Source organism: Arachis ipaensis, chromosome B2, assembly GCF_059453495.1.
Source record: "Arachis ipaensis isolate K30076 ecotype BB chromosome B2, ASM5945349v1, whole genome shotgun sequence".
Taxonomy (NCBI): Eukaryota; Viridiplantae; Streptophyta; class Magnoliopsida; order Fabales; family Fabaceae; genus Arachis; species Arachis ipaensis.
In genome coordinates this window covers 13,872,232-13,886,632 of record NC_142437.1, presented here as the reverse complement: position 1 = coordinate 13,886,632, position 14,401 = coordinate 13,872,232, and the positions used below count along the sequence as shown (strand labels likewise).

The window sequence follows — 14,401 nt, the reverse complement described above, 5'->3', positions numbered from 1 at the left end:
GCAGTTAAAGAGGGAGATAAGCTGAACCCGGATGAGCAGGTTAAATCGAATAGTGATGAGGATAGTGATGATGAGGATTTCATTCCATCTGACGGTGAGGTTGACAGTGCAGATGATGTGATGTTTACAGATAGTGAAGAGGAGTATAATGATGAGATCGGATTTGATGAAGTAAGAGGTGGGACGGATGGTGATCGGGTTGAAAAAGGAAAAGGGGTTGTAGGAGGTGATTTCAGTGATGAGGAAGGGTTCAATAGTGATGAAGTTGATGTGGATTATGAAGTGGGTGGTGGTTCAGAGAAAGAGAACAGCGAGGATGATGATAACAATGAAGCAATTAGATATCCGATCCATAAAGATGTGAAAGACATGACAAGGTACAAATGGAAAGTTGGAACTGTGTTTGCTTCAAGGGAGGAATTCAAGGACAATGTAACAGCTTATGCAGTGCAAACAAGAAGGGGACTGAGGTATGCGAAACTTGAATTGGTTAGGGTGAGGGCTGTTTGTCAAGAGGGTTGCCCGTTTTGGTTATACGCAGCAAAAATGAGTGAGGAGAAGACTTGGCAGCTGAGGTCAATGAACCTTAAGCATACTTGTGGCCAGTCACATAGGGTAGGGATACTGCATACTAGTTGGCTGAGTAAAGCATTTAGGAAGAAAGTGGAAGGTAACCCAAAGATGAAGATAAAGGATCTGGTCAACAAGGCACAAAGGAAATGGAATTTGACAGTGACAACTTCAATGGCAGTAAGGTCTAGACAAGCTGCATTGGATGAGATTCAGGGAGCTTACCGGAAGCAGTACAAAAGGATTGCTGACTACTGCTCCGAGCTGCTACGTGCTAATCCAGGGTCCTCAGTGACGCTCAAGGTACAGAGGTCTCCTGATTTCGAGGTTGAGGACCAGCACCAGGGGTTAAACAATTACTGCATTTTTCAAAGGGTATATGTGTGCCTAGCTGCTTGCAAGAAGAGCTTCCTGCAGTGTAGAAAGTTTGTTGGATTGGATGGCTGTTTTCTAAAGACACCTTAAGGGGGGCAGTTGTTGACAGCGATTGGGTGGGATCCGAATGATCAAATGCTTCCAATCGCCTACGCCGTTGTGGAGGCAGAGACTAAAGACACCTGGAAGTGGTTTCTCCGGCTGCTCATTGACGACTTTGGAGCTGAGGTCATTGGGAAAACAACCTTCATGTCTGATTAGCAGAAGGTAAATGGTTAGGGTTACAATTAAAATCTTACATTTGATAAATTTAAATTCTGGATGTTGAAGCTTTTGTCCTTTATTAATGCAGTAATTGTTATGTAACACAATTTTACCTGCTCTATTAGGGTCTCTTGCCTACTTTCGATGAAGTTATTCCAGGAGTGGACCATAGGTTCTGTGTCTGCCATCTTTACAGCAACTTTAGGAAGAAATTTCCTAGGTTACACCTGAAGCAGCTGATGTGGAGGTGTGCAAAGGCTACACACTAGAAGGAATGGGAGAAAGAGATGCAAATCATAAGGCAGATCAATGTGGATGCGCACAAACATCTAAACGCTATTCCTCCAAGATTTTGGAGCAGGTCCAGGTTTAATTTTCACTCTAAATGTGACACTCTTGTGAACAACATGTGTGAGAGCTTTAATAGTGCAATAGTAGACTCTAGGGAGAAACCTATAGTGACAATGTTGGAGGACATTAGGGTTTATTTGATGAGTAGGTGGGCTCTTAATAGGGAAAGAATTAATAACTTTAATGGGACAGTTTTACCTCGGATTAGGATGAAATTAGAGAGGAGAGGCAGATCAGCTGGTGAGTGGAGGCCTTACTGGTCTGCTGCACAAACATATGAGGTTGTTAATGGTTTGTCTAAATTTGCTGTTGATCTTTCTGCTCACGAGTGCTCCTGTAGGAAGTGGCAGCTTAGTGGTATTCCCTGCACCCATGCCATTAGCTGCATCAACTATAAGGGCCTTGACATAGATGGATTTGTTGATGACTGCTACAAGAAGCCTGCATATGTCAAGTGCTATGATTCAGTCATCAATCCTCTGAATAGCCCAGATTTGTGGGAGGAAACCAACTTTGATGATGTCATGCCCCTCCTTATCGAAAGCCCAGCCATAGACCAGTCAAGAAGAGGAAGAGAGGACCTGATGAGCCTCCGGACAGCAGCTAGTCCCACTTGTCTAGGAGGGAACAAATCCAAAGGTGCTCAAACTGTGGTGAATCTGAACAAAAGAGGGGAGGATGCAAGAAGCCATCCCTGGATGTAAGTGTGTGTATATCATCAACTGCATGTATGTTAGGGTTATAGTTTCATTTTTCTATCAACTGAATTCTTTAATGTCTTTCAGGCCTAACAACCAAGGCAAGCTGCTAGCAAAAGGACCAGAGGAGGAAGGAAGCCTTCATCTATCAGACCTAAAACCAGATCTAAGGCTTCATCCCAGCCTGACATGCCATCTGCAAGTGGAGGTTTGAGGAGGTCCACCAGGTCTAGAGCAGCATCTCAACCCCAACCAACCACCACCTCTTCTCAGCCCAACTCAACCCATTCTAGGTCTAAACCCACATCATCCTCTACTAGGTCCAACAAAAAGCCCACTAGAAGCCTTACACAAGTACCACCAACACCAAAGGAGAAGGGTGCAGCCAGCTCCAGCCAACCAGCCAGGCCTGTCTCCTTTAGTCACAGAATTCCACTGCATGTATCTCCTAGAAAACTGAGGCTCATGGCTAAACTTCTACCAAGACTTTGGGGAAAACTTTAGACTGTTCTGAAAATTTGTCTTTTGTGCTATAATTAATGTACTGTTGCTTGGTTTGAGACAATGTTTGTGACATTTTTCTTTTGGTTTTTTGAAAACTAGACAACATGGCTTATGATTAATCTTTCTTAGTGAGCAACAGAGTTGCAGTAGGTTTTTTGAGTGTCTTGGACTATATTTTGTTTAGTCTCCATGTAATGGAATTGATGGTATCCACCATTTGGTGTTATTTTCCTATGCTTATTACTGAATTACACTAGACTGTGTTCTGCCTGGTATTATGCTGGTTCTGTTTAATGAATTTTCTTATTTGAGTTGATATGTTACAGAGTTGATTAACAGAAGAGTTCAGTCACAATTTCCTTGCTAACATATAAATTTTCCATTCCAATTAATTGTCAAATTACAAGGAGATCATTATAGTACAAAATTAATCAGCAAAACCCTAAACTAAACTCAGATGTTCAGCAAGACCTAGTACATCTCAATTTACATAACTCAGACCCAATCAAAGAAATGCAAACTGAACACTAAATTCTCCCCTAATTTCATTAACCATACTTCAATGGCATCACACACGCTACCCCCTCCCTCTGATTGAACCAAATCTGCGACCAGAAGCAAAACAAAATAACCCATCCAGAAATCCCTAACACTGCAGCAACCTTGAACTTCCACTCAATATCCTTCACTTTTGCTTTCAGAGCAGCAACTTTCCTCTTCATCTTTGCAACATGGGGATCCTCATTCTCTGCTTCTGGGTCTGCCCATCGGAAGAAATCACACTCCTCCTGGATCTGCAGCAACCCATCAGAGTCAGAGCCCAGAACAAATAATACCTTGCCATCACCCACCTACAGAAACTTAAAACCCTAACCTCATAGTAGACACACCCCCAAAATCGTCGCCCAGGATTTTTTCTCGTTCCTAAAATTCTAAGCACGGGTCTCTCTCCATGTCCACACACAAGCTCCCTCTTCTGCGCAGACGACCGACTCCGGCACAACCGTGAGCTCTCGGCAGCCATGGCTCCACTCACCTTTGAAAGCTCTTCCTCCTTCTCTACTTCGTTGGTTAGGGATGTCTTCTCTAATTTAATCATAACCCTCCCCAAATCAGAACTTTATATAAATAAATAAATAAACAAATAAATTAACTTTATTTATTAAAACCTCCAACGGACAGTAACAGCTAAAGGGAAAAAGTGTCCAAAAATTTTGTTTTCAGGGGGAAGGACGATTTTAAAGTGTATCTGAACGTTCGGGATGATTTTAATAACAAAAAAAGGTCGAGGACGAATTTAATTTTCACCCCTTACCTTAGGGACGATTTCAGTACTTAACCTTTTTTTTTTTACATAAGTTTGCTCAAAGTTAGTTAGCACAAATAAGATTTAAAATAAATAATAGCAAAAAATGTAAATATATATTACCAAAACAAGGTTGCATATTTTTTGTTTGACATCATCTTTAATTTGGCTCTAATTTTTTACATTCAAAGGAGTATTTTGTCTTGTAATAATACCCACTTCGGACACAAAAAGATCAGCAGTAATGCCATTAGGTGCTAAATTCTCTAAAGACATCGACAATTCTATTTTTTCATTTGTGCTTGTTTTTAACACCTCGTTTGTTGCAATTCCACGTGAAGATCTCTTTTTACCAATACGCGATGAAATAGGGGCAGCTATTGGTGCTGAAACAGGGGATGTTGGTGATGAAATGGAGTATTTCGGGGCTGGAATAGGGGTTGTTGGGGCTAGAGAGCTGATGGTGTTGTAGATATCGATGCAGTAGCCCTTATTTGAATCCTTCGAGATACTATCATGATACACAATATATATTAAAACTCATAGAGATAACATGAAGAAAATAAAATAATAAAACATATACATAACTTTATACATAATTATATCAGAGAAAGCACATCAACAAAAGTTGGCATAATTAAAATAGGAAAAAGTTTGGTAACCAAAAAGTTTCAGCCATAATTAGGCAAAATTTTCTATAATATACTTCATTTACATCATTTAATAACAGTTTTATTTTTTGGCTTACTCTCTTATCATTCCACTTATCATATTCTTATCAACTCCATTTATTAATGATATTAATTATAATATTATATTCCTTACTATTAGGCATTCTTGTAATCAATACTTAATAATTCCTTTTATAATTTAATTTTTATATTTAAAAATATAATAAAGATTAATAATAATAATAATTAATAACAGTTATGATTTATCATTGTAATTGATTCTTGCTCTGCTCCTTCGCCTAATTGAGATACGATAATATCACATAAATTCAATAATTGTAATTGATTATTATCATAAACGCTTTTTTGTTTTATTATTATTATTATTATTATTATTATCATTTTTTATTGTAATTAATTTTCTATTTTTGTTAAGTCATTTATCATCATTCAATGGAGAGATACAAAATCTGAAAGCTACCCTAATATGATTTTGTTTCCGTTAATTCAATTATTTTCATTTAAAATTCACAACTCTAATACCATTGCAAGCACAATTAGAATAGGTTAAGGAATTTTACAAAAAAAATCATCTTTGTCATTACAAATAGTATGTCATTTGAATTCTACCTTAATACGGTACCTATGGTAGAAAGTGCTGAAGAATTTGAACATACAACAGATGGACTCACTCGACGAGGTTGTTGTCAGTCAATCAATTTTTGAGAATATGAAAAACAACACTAGTTTTGATGAGGTATGGTAATAAACTGATTAATTTTTTTTGTTTGTTTTTATGTGCATTTATAATTATATTGTACTAACTAAGTTCATACACATAACATTCATATGTTTATATACATAACATCTATAATTACATACAACTAATATCTAAAAATTAAATTTATGTTTATTAGATATTACATCCATACACATATCATTTTTTAGTTATTGCTTAAGTAACTATAAAATTAACACAGATGTTTTTAAATTTTATCATAATTGAATTTTAAAAACGTCAAATTCTTAAATTAATTTATTCAATTGATAAATTTACTCATAACATCCATAAATTCATACACATAACATCCATAATTTTATATTAATAACATCAATAATTTTGTACTCATAATTTTCATAATTTCATACGTATGATGTCTATAATTAATAAATTTTTATAATCAATATTATCAAATTTTAAACTATACGTCTTATTGTATTCTTCAAATTATCTCATATATGTACTAATAGGTCATGATTTTAATTATTTTAATATTTTTATTTAATATTCGTATGTATGCTTATTTATTGATTTTAATATGACGAGTTCATAATTATTTTTAAAAATTTATTTTTTAATTTTTGTTTATATTTTATATTTTATTTTTATTTTTTAATAGTCTATATATAAAATATAAATTATATAGTAGAAGTTGTTAAAAATTTTTAATTTAACTTCTATAATGTTTGCAGAGAATTATTACATTTTAATGGATAATAATGTGATTGAGAGATGTTAGGGATTTGATTTGGGAGAAGCTGAAATTGATTTTGGAAAGAACATTAATGACTTCAAACATGTAGCAAAATGGTAGGTGATAAGGAGAATAAGTGATAAGGAGGTGTATATCACTTTCTTATCAAGAGAATGAGAATTTTTACGTGATATTTTTATATTGTAATTATTCTTTGGCTACCTAGCACGCAAAGAGTGGATAACTTAGCAATTGCAAATATCATGTAAAATTTTAAAATTTAACTACTATAAACTCAATCACCATCACATGCAAAAAGTTGATAAGTTAGCAATTGCAAATATCATGTGAACCATAAAATAAAACTATTAAGAACTCAATCACTATTACTAGCACTATCATTTGAACTATCTTGATCCATAGAAATAGACATATCAACACTTCATCTCTCTATGTCACCTATGACCAAATCGATCACCAAATTGACATCATCAAAATAAATACTTGATTAAAGCTTTCCATTTCAAATTGTTGGTATATCTCTTCTTGCATGATATCTTGTTTAGGCACATCGTATGTATTGCTCTTTTAATTGTGAGACTTTACTCGTACCACATCGTATACTTGCTCAGCTTGACATGCTAAAATAAAAGGCTCAGTCTTATATCTAATATTGTAACATCCACATTTACAAATTCATATTCATTTTTACAATATCTCCTACTTTGATTTTGTCCTATTGGAGGAACATCAAACTAATCATATTTAAATAAAATCACTTTATATTTTTTCGCATGATCCAATTCAATATTCTCAGTCAACATGCCATAATAATCCACACCACCAGTCAATTCATCTCCCTTCACAACTACTCTACGATTTTGAGTCTTCAAAAATGCTTTGTGGTTTTTGCTAGGAACTGTAAAACCATCGATAGCATATGTTTTGTAGAAATGTGCATGACGATTATAACCTATTGCTAGAGAAAGTAGTTGATTGTTAACTCGTGTACTCCTTTTTTTGTGTAAATCTGAAATCTACGTTAAGGAATATAGATTAGAACTAAATTGTCAAAAGACTTTTCATATCTATAATAATCAAAGTTGATTCAATTACCTTCCTTTCAAACCATTTCACAAATTGATCCTAATTCCTTTTCTATAGATTTCTAGGGTTTCTCTTGTTAGTATATGATGAATCCACATTTCATGATATTTATTTGCTCTATTTGAGTGGATTTCATCAAATTTTCTTGCACTTATCCATTGAAATAGCATAGTTTCATGATTTCTTTTTAAATTGTGCTTGAAAGTGAAAACATGCTTTTTAGGCCTTTTAATTGCTAAATTTTATTCACTTAATCCTATTCGGTGCCTTGATGTATTTGTTAAGTGATTTCAGGTTTCCAAGACAAGTATGGGTTGAAGAAGTGAGAAAAAGAGCTTGCAAAAGAGAAAAAACCATGAAGAAATGGAGTTTGGAAGATTCAGCAGCCGTGCGTACGCAGAGTGATGCATGCGTACGCTCATGTGTGAGCTCATGGCGACGCATACGCGTGACCCACGCGTACGTGTGAGGATGAATTTCGTCAGGTGACGCGTACGCGTGACCCTTGTCACGTGAGCTTATTAATTGCAAATCACTGGGGGCGAATTCTGGGTCTCCAAAACCCAGTCCAACTCATTTCTGAAGCTATTTCAAGCCAAAGTGAAGAGGAAAGAAGGGGGGAGCAATTAGGTTTAGCTTAGTATAATATTGTAGGTCATTCTAGAGAGAGAAGCTCCCCCTTCTCTCTAGAAATTAGGGTTATTAGTTTAATTTCTTTGTAATTTCTCTTTTTAATTCTTGTTTTCATCTAGTTTTCCTTTCTTTGTTCTATTGTCTTAATTTCCTTAGTTTATCTTGTCATTTTCTCAATTTTGCCACTTTTATGTATTTGCACTCTTTGTTAATTTTAATTTCTATTAATGCAATTTATGTTTTATGTTTATTTAATGCTTGTTTGAGTTATTATTATTTTCTTGCTTTTGGTAATTAGATTTTATTTTTAATATAATTTAATATTATTTTATTTTCATGCACACCAAGTGTTTGATAAAATGCTTGACTTAGTATTTACCTAGTTTTTCTTTACTCTTGGCTTGGAATTGAGGACTTTGGTGACCCTTGAGTTGATGTCCATTCTTGATTGATATATTAGAGTAGTTAGTTGATTTGGTTTCCACTAACTCTAAGTCTTCCATTAATAGAGTTGACTATGACTTGTGGATTGAAATCAATTATGCCTATTTGACTTATCCTCGATGTTAGGGTTAATTAAGTAGGATTAACTCTTCATAATAATCATATGTTTGTGGTCAATGGCTAGGATAGATAATCTTAACTCCCAATCCATGCCAAGAGGTTTCTTAGCATTTGAATTTCCTTTTTTCTTTGATTAGTTGGCTTGAGTTTAATTGCTTTTGATGTTTAGTTATTAATTGCTCATTTAATTTCTTGCCATTTACATTACTTGCTTCTCTTGCCATCAACCCCATTCTCTCATAGCCAATAATTGAGCACTTAATTACAACTCCTAGGGAAGACGACCCGGGAATTCAAACTCCCGGTTATTTTGTGTTGATTGTGACATTTCTTTGATTAAACTTTGATTGTGAGAGTTCATTGTTAGTTTAGACTATGTTATTAACGAAGTGATTCTTATTTTGATTAATTCTAAACCGACAATAATTTTATCACATCAATATGCATGGTTGAACTTTTTTACAATTCTTCAGCACATAGAATTGAGCTTCTCTATGCTCTAAGATATTAAGTTATTTGTATGCCCCTTTACAAAAAAATTGATCAACAACTTTGAAAATAGATATGTCTTACATAGGTTCATTCTCACCATGGTCGAAAATCTTAGAAATTTTATCTAAATATCATGATACAAGGGTCATTGCTTCCTCAAAAATATAACCCTCAGCTAGGCTGCATTTGTTTAGTGTCTTTCAAATACATGGACACAAACATAAATATACAAAGAGACATATACACAAAGATACAAAATTTTTTTGTTATGTTTGGTGATAGTGGACAAGACACACCAGTATAAACTAAATGTCAATTTTACCTCTATATTACCACCAATGCTTCATTATTATCACTACCACCACAATTGCTTTTTAGTTTTTACCATCACCACCTTTCAACATTAATTTAAATTATTTCTAGCAAGAACTCTTTCAATAATCAATTTAACAATTTTTTTTAGGAAAAAAAAGAAAAAATTTAAATTTAAAAAATAAATTTATTACAAGAAAAATTTTTCTTCCACGTTGTAACAATCTCCTCTTGTTCTTCAAATCTAAATAATAGATCTAAAAAAATATATTTGAGAGGAATGAGAAAGGAAGGACGACGATGGAGTAGAGGTAGAAAAAGGAGTGAGAATGGGAGCACAAATGTAGAGCAAAGGTAGAGAAAAGGAGTGAAGAAGGGAGGAAGAAGGTGGAGCAAATATAGAGAGATGAGTGAAAAGAGGAAGACAAAGAGAGGAGAGTGCGGTAGCAGTAGTAGTGGCGCTGGCGGTGGCGATGGCGGTGGCAATGGTAGAAAGAAAGGACAACAACAAAGAGAATAGGAGGGGGGTGAAGGAGGAATGAAAAGAAAGAGGGTAGAATCTGAATAGAAAATGGGAAAGAAGAAGAAGAAAGAGGGATTAAGGTTAGGGAGAAGAGTGCAATTTTAAAAAAAAATTACTAAGGATAAAAGAGTAAATATGTGTGTCTTATTCAATGTGTCTCAGTGTCTCATCTTTTTTTAAGGACACCAAATACATGTATTTTATGTATGTTTGTGTGTCATTGTGTCCTTTAAAAATTTGTGTCTCAGCAAACAAACAGTAGACGTGTACCACCGTGTCTATGTATTAGTATCCATGTCTCATCAAATAAATGCAGCCCTATTGAACCCTCAGGACGGGTTTTATTTCTCACATAACTCTTTAGTGTGCGCAAATATCTAAAAATGAATGTTCAAGAAAGATTAGAAATCTACATAATGAATAGTATAATGTAGATTCTATGTTATTGTTAAACCCAAAAGTCTAACCTCTCCACAGAGTATATCTAGCGATATTGAACTGGTCCAACTAACTTAACTTCATGGGCAAGATGAATGGTTAGGTGAACCATCACATAAAAAAAATTCGGAAGAAAAAGTCATTTCCAATTTACATAGTGTTATTGCAATTTGAGTATCAAGATTGTCTAGAACATCCACCTTCAATTCCTTGGAACAAAGCTCTCTAAAAAAAAAAATACTTAGATGTATTAATGGTTCACAAACTTCTTTGGGTAAAAGCTCATGTTGCAAATGGTAGCAATAGTTCTAATAAAACATGGCAATCATTACTCTTCAAGCCATAAATTTTTCAATCTTTAACATGCACACACCGACCAATATTTGATGAATATAAATCAAGCATCTTAAGTGATTGAACTCAATAACTGATAAAGTTGTTACTTTTCATTCTCCTTCTTGATCTTTGACAAGGTATATTTGGCTATCGGCATCACAAATTTATTTTCCACTCTATAAGGATGAAGGTATTTCTTGACACCCATAAATTGAAGATCAAGTCGTGCATTAAGATTGTCCTTCGTCTTTCTATCTAAATTTAACAGTGTGCCTGATGCATAATTTTGCAAAACCACAAACTATCGGCAAGTACACCAAATCGTATCAAGTAATACACAATGAGTGGGTTATCGTTTTCACGATGATTAACGGACTAAGTAACAATGATCAATTGATTATTCTAGTTAGACAATCAAAACTTGATTTGAGAGATTCAAACAGAAAATTAAATAGGAGCTTAAATAGAAACTTGTATAACAAAAACAGTGAGCAATAATAATCAAAGGACAGTAATATGAATTGAAACATTAAGGTTTCAGAGATGTTGAAACTTCAGAACTAATGCTTTTCACTTTCTAATTCAATCATGCAAAGATATTTCCACTGCAAACCATAGTTAATCAAATCTCAATTACTTGAAAATTCAATTTCTCTTAACTTAACAAACTCTCAATTCCTTAAACAATTTGTTGCGAAAAGAGGTTAAGCACAATATCCGATTTAGCACCGTACAATTCTTAAAGCTCAATTCTAGTTTGATTAGATGTCACTTATCAAAATTAGTTTCAAAAACTTAATAGAATTATGAGAAAAAATTTCAACGCAATTTCAATTAATCAGCTTCTCCAAGTTAAAAACAAATTGAATTAGAATTAAGTTATCTTACGATATACTCAATTCCTTTTTCCTTATAATGAAAAATGAAAATCTTAATTTTTAGAAAACATCAATGCAATAATCAAATATAGAAAAGCAATAACATAAATTCATCAGTAATCAATAGAGCTCCTAACCTTAATAGGGGAGATTAGTTGCTCATGATACAAAAACACAAAATCCGGGTTCAAAGTGAGTGGTCGTAATCACGTATCTTTCTCAGGGTTTTTCTCAAATCTTAAATACTCCTGAAATAAAACCTAATAATAAAAATTAATTAAACAAAGTCACACAATATATTTTCCTAATTATCTTTCATAAATTAATAATAATTCCTTCAGATTGAGGCCCAGTCTTTGGTGCTTGATTGTTTCCTTAAGCTTTATGGGCTTGAATTAAGTTTCAGACTTGAAGCGCACCTCCCAAGGGCTTGGATTGCTCAATGTGGGATGTGGATAGTAACCACGTGTGACGTTCTTGAGAGAAAAAGGCTGGATGTGGGACATGAAAGCCTCAAGTGGGACGTCCATGAAGCAGGGAGGCCCAATGTGGGACATGGCCTTCCCATGTGCGACATGCTCGACTCCTGGAGGCTGGATCAAGTGGACGTGTGACGTGAACAATTCACGTGCAATGTCCATGAGCTGGAGAAGAAGAAGAGTCTCTGGGCACAAGCCCAATGTGGGACATGACTCCCCACGTTGGACGTCTTCGAAAGGGGGAGAAGGCTAGACGTCCCACGTCCTCGCATGCATTGAATCAATATGGGACATGAGACTGGACATGCAACATCCTCGATTGTGGTGGAAGGGGGCTCTTAGAGCTAGGCCCAATGTGAAACGTGACTCCCCATGTTGGACGTCTTCGACGTAAAGAAGGAGGGGGCATGGCTTCAAGAAGGTGACGTGTAATGTTGCTGGCCCAAATGTAATGTGAGAGGCTTGATGGAGATGGAGGCCACTGGCTGCAAGCCCAATGTGGCACTTGGCTGCTCCAAGTGTGACGTGGAAATCTTGAAGAAAGAGGGAGCATGGATGGACGTGGGATGTGAGGAAAGCAACGTGGGATGTTGGAGTATGGAGGCTTGGTAGGTGTGGGGGAAGTGTCACACTATGCATGGGTGGAGTTTGGAGTGTGTTTGGGGGTGTTTTGGATGTGTTTTGGGCATGGAAAGAGTGGCTAGACATGTGGGGATGCCTCACGTCTTTGTGGTGCACTTCCAAGGTGATTTGGACGTCCCACGTTGGCTTTCCCATGTCTCCACGTTGGGTGCATTGCGCTGAATTTTTGAGCTCAAAGTTGAGGGTTGTTTGTGGTCTAAACTGAACTTCCACCATAGATTATTATATTTCATTGGAAAGCCCTGAATATTAGCTTTCTAACGCCGCTGAACCTATATCATTTGGACTTCTATAGTTCAAGTTATATTTGCTGGAGTATGAAGAGGTCAGGGTGACATCATGTACAAATTCACTTTGAAGTAGTTTCCAATATTTGGTTCCGTGGGAGGTTGCTTCCTTTTGCATGGCACCTTTCTTAATTTTCCCAAGGACTTCTTTGGTTGTCCTTCTCCTCCCTTGTCCTTGCCTAAAATCTTTCAAGAATTTTCTAAACATATCAAAGCACAAAGCAACTACAAGAAATATTGATTAAAGCACAAAGATCTCAATTATAACAAGAAAATCACTAACTTTATTTAAAAAAATAATAAAGAAAACTACTAAAGATGCTCATGCATCACAATACTAAACTTAAGATCTTGCTTGTCCCTAAGCAAGAAAAGAACTATGCATAAAATAGTCCTCTAAATGGGAGTGATTTGAAGAATTATTTGACATTTCAGTGAGTGAAGTGATCAAGTGACAGTGGGGTAAAGTCCAAATTGTGTGATCATGTATGGATTTCAGTGCTTAGTAGGCTTATAATTGAAAATCTTAGAATGTAGGAGTTCAATTTGGATGATATTATGGAGGTCTCTTTATTTATTTTCACTTTGAAGACAGCTTTCCCTTTTCTTTCATTGGGTGCTTTGCACCTTGAGCTTAGCTTTGACTCTAAATGTTTTATTTCAAGATTTTTCCGACACAGAAACACCACAAGCACTTAACTGGGAAACTCTTTGAGTCCATGCTTTTTTTTATTCTTCCCAGTCAGTGGTACTCAGAGCTTTGGGCTTCTCTTATATGGGGGTTATTTATACTTGGCTTTGACAATAAATATTCTATCTAAAGATTTTTTTGACACAGAAACATCATAAAAACTTAACTAGGAAAATAACTCTTTGAGCTTTGTTTCTTTTTAAACTTCCTAGCCATTGGTGCTCAGAGCCTTGGGTCTTACTTTTTGTTTTTCTTTTCTTTTCTTTTCTTGCTGTTTTTTGGTTTTAAAGATTTTTGAAAATATACTTCTCTAAACTTTATTCCATGTCTTAGATATTCCATGCATGTTTCACAAACATGTAATCACATGACATACGCACACTATCAAAATCTCCACTTCTCTTAATCTTACTTACCCCAAATTTTTAAAATTTTCTTCAACTTTTTTCATTCAAATGCTCTTTGTTGCATGCTTAAAGATATTGGGTACAAGCAATTTCAAAGGTAAGGTGAAATGAAGAAGAATGAATCATGATTATCAAAATATATGTAAGATATAAGAAAACAAAGCTAAAAGATAGAGTTACCTCCCTTTTCATCATCTTCTGGGCTATGTAGGGAATAGTCTCCAACACCAAACTTAGAGTGGTAGCTTGTCTTCAAGCAACAAACAAAAACAATGGTGATGGAATTATGAATAATTATGATTATCTAGTAAAAGTAAATAAGTGATGCAGACGCTTATTCAAATAAAAATGGAAACAAATGAAATTAAAGACAAAACAAAAGGCTACCAATGGTTGGG

General features: G+C 35.1%; 1 pseudogene; it reads left to right on the top strand.

Annotated features, from left to right (window-relative positions):
• Positions 1 to 678: 678 nt before the first annotated feature.
• On the top strand, positions 679 to 2,472 carry LOC148573087 (uncharacterized; annotated as a pseudogene).
• The last annotated feature ends 11,929 nt before the right edge of the window (positions 2,473 to 14,401 follow it).